Source organism: Chanodichthys erythropterus, chromosome 15, assembly GCF_024489055.1.
Source record: "Chanodichthys erythropterus isolate Z2021 chromosome 15, ASM2448905v1, whole genome shotgun sequence".
Taxonomy (NCBI): Eukaryota; Metazoa; Chordata; class Actinopteri; order Cypriniformes; family Xenocyprididae; genus Chanodichthys; species Chanodichthys erythropterus.
Genome location: NC_090235.1, coordinates 30,106,899 through 30,113,397, shown reverse-complemented (window position 1 = coordinate 30,113,397; position 6,499 = coordinate 30,106,899).

Genomic DNA, 6,499 nt, shown 5'->3' with positions numbered 1-6,499 from the left:
ACCACTGACAGGTGAAGTGAATAACACGGATTATCTCTTCATCACGGCACCTGTTAGTGGGTGGGATATATTAGGCAGCAAGTGAACATTTTGTCCTCAAAGTTAATGTGTTAGAACAGTGTGAACTGGCGACAGGGTAATGGGCGGCCAAGGCTCATTGATGCACGTGGGGAGCGAAGGCTGGCCCATGTGGTCCGATCCAACAAACGAGCTACTGAAGCTCAAATTGCTCAAGAAATTAATGCTGGTTCTGATAGAACGGTGTCAGAATACACAGTGCATCACAGTTTGTTGTGCATGGGGCTGCATAGACACAGACCAGTCAGGGTGCCCATGTTGACCCCCGTCCACCACCGAAAGTGCCAACAGTGGCCAATGAGTTTGAGGTGTTGACTTGGCCTCCAAATTCCCCAGATCTCAATCCAATCGAGCATCTGTGGGATGTGCTGAACAAACAAGACGATCCATGGAGGCCCCACCTCGCAACTTACAGGACTTAAAGGATCTGCTGCTAACATCTTGGTGCCAGATACCACAGCACACTTTCAGAGGTCTAATGGAGTCCATGTTTCGGTGGGTCAGGGCTGTTTTGGCAGCAAAAGGGGGACCAACACAATATTAGGAATGTGGTCATAATGTTATGCCTGATCAGTGTATATAGACAGAACACAACACAGAGTTACAATTTCTTATAATGGAAGAATAAGAAAACAAACAGGGTCAACAGCCAGGAAGAAGAAGAATGTGTGGTGGAATGGTAGGGAGGTAGATAAAGCAAAGGACGTAAGCATGTTTCTGATGAAATAAGGAGCACTATTTTGGACCATGTTCTCAATCATGACCTTACGAGGCAGGCTGAAAGGTGCAGCCACGTGTTGAGAGAACAACTGCTTCCCCAATAATTCAAGCATTTTTACACTTACAATAGCATATTTCACTTGCATTTTACAGTATATAGTGAATACACTTTATACAGATACAAACTATATCCAACAAACACACATGTATGTATATAGTGTTGTCTTTTCTTTTATATATCGCAATGACATTGTACTTTAAAGGTGCTAAAGAGGATGTTTTGTTTTAAACATTTTTGCAATATTACTTGAAGAAACTGTCTTTACTAACTGATAAAAGACTATTTATTAGGTGCACTGAAAGGAATAATATTAATATACATCATCTGTGCACGAGGTAGGGCCGTAAAAACCTCAGCCAATCGTTTACGCGATCATCACGTAAACGATTGGCCCTTTGGCTTGTCAATCACTGCCGTGACGTTCCTTGTGAGAGACGTGCGCGGATTGGCCCTCTGGCTTGTCAATCACACTCCACAGGCGCCACATGTGATGTTTTTGTCCGGAGACAGGAGTAACAACTGCAGATTATGAGTTACCTGGGGTTAGTCCGACATAATGAATCCACTAACACGACACAGCGAATGCCGGTGGTAAACACTCGTGTTCCAGTACTCGTGCACAAGTTTTGGGAGGCGTTACCTCGAAAGGAGGTTGCTCTTACGCATGCGCTCATTTCAAAAACTCAGTAACCGTCTTTGGTTTCTCAGTCAACGAAAAGATCTTTATCACCTTTAATTTGTTGACAGACCAACAGTAAAACTGTAACTGTGAATCCTGTCCTGTCTCTTGCAATCAATATCCCATATACAGTAATGTGTCAATGTCTATCTTGTTTGAGAACAATGACAAAAGGACTTGTCATTTTGGTGACACTGATAGTTTAGGGTATATATACTTACTATTGAGAGGATGAACTGAGGATTTTGAGCAAGTTATAGGCTTTTGCAGGTAATCTGTTGTGTGGGGCTGTTTGTACAAATTGTTTCATGCATGTGCAGATATTCCTTGTTCAGATGATGTCTCTTTGTTTGCACAATTCTGCCTAAGAGAAATTACCTTTGAACCACATGAAGAGCATATAGGCCACTGCAACTGCATGTTAGAACCTGCTATACTACTTCAGAATTCAATTAAATGTGCAACCATAGTTATGTTTTGGAAGACATGTTAGTGTGCTATGACTCTAACAGCAGCACCTTACGAAATTAAATTCAAGTTACAAACATGAACGTATATATTCAGTTTGGCAAACAAAGACCTTTGTGTGTGTGATCTCAGCCTGTCGAGAATCCACGACACATTAACTGGTTTATTTTTCTTCATTTGACTATATCTTGTGTGGGTCTGGTACCCTGTCTGTGAAAACGTTCACATAACTCTTTAAGAGATATTAAATAAACAAATATGTTACATCAAAATGCATGTCCGGGGCATTGATAGCCATTTTAACAGCCTTACAGCGCCCTCTAGCGGTAATGTTACTGTCAAAATTAGCCATTGAGTCTGAATGTGATATTACAGTGTAAATGTAATGTAATATGTAAATATGTGTAAATATGCTTGCTTGCACTTGTGAGGTAAACACAATTTCTGCACAATGAGTCAAAACTATTTGGTTCTTCAAGTCTACCAGAGCTCTGATTTAGCTGTTGCAGATGATTTTAAATGAAATGAGGTGATTGACAACATGATAAAAAAGCGCTGTTGAAAGTTCGATACTTTTTGCAAACCATTTTTACAAATAAATAATGCACATTGTTTAGAATCAAGCTTTCTAATTCCAGTTTGATATATTTTTAATGCTCAGAGGTTGCTTTGTCTTATGTGTTTCTTCTGAAACAAATTATGAAGATTATAAATAGAAGCAATGGCAATTTCTGTCCTTTATAAGAATACAGAGCCATGAATTTCATGTGAATAACTTGCATATTACCCAATATTGCACTTATGTGAAACACTTTAAACAGCAGGGGGCGCCAGTGCTCCAAAATCCCCTTCCTATATTTTTTTGCAAGTTAGGAAACTTTTATTTGCATCTTGTCTGAATAACCATGTGAATCATAACTGCACCCCCACAAACAAAATTCATCCCTGGTCTCATAATGACAAACATATAACCACAAAACATAAAATATATTATATATATATACTTCTTGATATTTCTATAGTCCTACACTGTGGTACCCACACACACAGTTCCTTTCATAATGTTGATCAATAAATAATACTGAAATACTGTTAAATAGAGAGCATGACCTAGTGGCTTAATCGCAGGTATGTCGTGTCCAGTGTTTTTTGAAGGGAGCTGTGCTTGACCTTCTGTTGGTGCCTTCCATAGAGCTTTCTCTGCTTAAGCTCAGTATAATATGGATGGGTTGACACTAAAAAACATTTGATTCAATAAAGAGGATCTGCAGAGGCTCCATAAACATAAAATGTGCCTGCTTGGACCTGAATTGCCTCTAACCAGACATTTATGCTGGTCTTATTCGCAGTGTTTACAAGACCAGATCAGCCCAATTACCCTCCTGTAGCGGAGCAGATGGTCTGCCGTTTAGCCAAAGTTCATTATTTTTGTTAAAGTGCATTTGCCTTCAGTGTGAGAGGAAAGTTTGATTATAGACTTGACCGTTTGAAGGCAGGCGGGTGAAACAGATCAATAATGTTAGTTACAATTTAGCCATATTCAAAAATTATTTTGAAGGTTGCAGATTATTTAACATTAGAATGTTTTGTGGGTGTTCAAAATTTTCTATGACAAGTAGCCTAACCCTCACATGCATATCTTTCTATAGATAGATCATACAGACAGACAGACAGACAGACAGAAAGACAGACATACTAGATAGATAGATAGATAGATAGATAGATAGATAGATAGATAGATAGATAGATAGATAGATAGATAGATAGATAGATAGATAGATAGATAGATAGATAGATAGATAGATAGATAGATAGATAGATAGATAATGTTATGTTTTAATGTATGTTATGGTGATTACTGCTATGAAGTGAGATTTTGGACCAATCACATTTCACTGTGGGCGGGGCAAACTACTTACCACAACGCGGCTGAAACATAAACGGAACAGTTGACAGAAAAGTCTTTATAAATCGCTGTTGCAGCTGGCTAGGATAAAAACACAGATTAAATGAGTATTCACACTTTATGCAAATACTTCGCGACGCGGTAACTGTGGGAGTGCAGAGAGTAGAAAGTGGACAGTGGAGTTCACGTGTTCACGATACAGCCCTCCAAGAACAACTACAAACAACCAACGGTACAGTAACTTGCCCGCATTTAGCGATTAACCGCCTTTTTTTAAAAAGTGCTCTCACTGTCAAATTTGGCATTGGTATAAACACCCTTGTTAAGAAAAATAAATAAAAGCACTTTAACGAGTTAGTTCACCCAAAAATGCAATTTCTGTCACTCACACTCATGTCGTTCCACAGCCATAAGACCTTCATTCATCTTCGGAACACAAATTAAGATTTTTTTTATCAAATTCAAGAGCTTTCTGACCTCCCTATACACAGCAATGAACCAATTTCAAGGCCCAGAAAGGTAGTAAAGATATTTTTAAAATAGTCCATGTGACTACAGTGGTTCAACCTTAATGTTATGAAGTGATGAAAATACTTTTTGTGCGCAAAAAAAAAAAAAAAAAATTCCCTGTTATTCTCCTACACTGTTCACGTTGTAAACACAGTGCAGCACTTCCGCGCTTCTATGTCAGAATGGTCAGAACGCTGGTTCATTCTTGGCCAGCTCCTGCATCAGCAGCACATGTTGTGGTGCTCACATGTACAGCGTCGGCCAATATACTGAGCCGGGGTTCTGGCGTAGAACCTGGAAGTTCTCTGATTTCATCAAATACAAAACGAAAGTAATGCCGGCAGACCCTTGCGGATGTCTGCCGGCCACACAAACATAATAAAACATAAAATAACGTCCAGGCCTGGTCCTCTCTCATCCTTCACTGTCATCGCTCCTAATTTTATGCTTCCGGAGCTCCTCTGTGAGAGACTCAAGGCCAGTGCGCCTCCCAGGTGAAGCTCATTAACTCTCGCGACACCGGCCTCACGCCGTTCCCTCACGGCTCTTGCCCACCCTGGTCGCCACACTTTTTAAAAATTTTATCGCGCGCCACTGTAACACAGTCAGCCTTTAAATGCAGCCTTGGAAGGATGTAGCCTCTGAATTGGGATGCAGCTAATAAATACTCCAATGACCTACTACTTCTGGTGAAATTTTGAATTGTTCATCCAATATGGTGCAGGGATAGTTCTCAAAACCCCTCACCACACTCAGTCATTACCGTAATATCTAAAAGTGTTATTTTAACATCTTTTGTCTAATAACTCTTGTTAATTAAGACAGCCAATCTTTTAAGACAAATTGTGTCCGAAATTGGTTCCCTCAAGATTTTCCTATGGGGTTTTATAATTTTTTTGTTGTTTTGTTTTTGTTTTCAGTTTATGTGTATAATAAAATCTGTGGTAAACATAACTTGACGATACTTTGACGTTTTGTTCTACAACGTAAATTACACACACCCATACTGAAAACACAAATTTTGAAGCAGTTATGTTTATGTTTGAAAACTTATGTTTCTAATAAGTAGCTAGATAAGACAGTTTGGGGTGTGAGAGTGTGCAGTTTACATTGTAGAACAAAACATCAAAGTATCGACAAGTTATGTTTACCACAGGCTTTATTTTACTCTTAAATTGAAAAACCCCATTATAAAGCCCCATAGGAAAATCTTGAGGGAACCAGTGGCGAATTAGTTTTTCTTGTTTTGCTGTCATCCCCTCTATAGGCACTTTACTGTCCCATGAGGCCACAGGAGAAGAGTTGGGTCATTCTGTGTCAAATCAACCAAATTTCGGAAACATTATTTGTTCTTCACATATAACTCTTTAAAAAAAAAAAAGTATCAGCTGTGTGCAAAGTGACCCACATTTGGTTTTTGACCACTGGAAATGTGTACAATTCTCTGGGATTGAACCATCGGCAGCCTTTAAAATGAAGATTCCAAAAGGAAAGTTTGTTAAGAACCAGAATCTAAAAGGATATTAAGATATCTTTAATACTTCTTGAGTTACAAGCATGCAAACTTGAGGCAAAAAAACACAAAAAGTGCTTTTTGCCATTTTTGAACTGTCACTGTATAATGAAACAAAGATGGCTAAAGTCAACAGATTTTACTAATAGACATGCCAATCTCTGTGACAAAATAAAATAATGATGCTGCCATCTTTCTAAAGTAATTTTTACAGCCCTCTAATTTGACTCCAAATTTTGGGTGAAAATTGTCATTTTGAGACCTCTCTACAAAATAGTGGATTACTCAGTAAATATACATCTGTGACATTTAATATTTTGTCTTTCATTGCTATTTATGTTTGTCTTTCTACCGAAAAAAATATGAACAAAGTCAAAATCAATTTGAGCCGGGGACCTCTGGTTGAGTTGACACAGAATGAGTTGTGATTGGCAGTGAAATGATGCACCTGATGCTGGTAGGTCACATGACAATGACAACATGAAGATATTACATATTTTCAAGTTTTTTTTTTTTTTTTTCTTATTTAAAAAAGTACCTACTCAGAGAGTATGCAATTTTGGA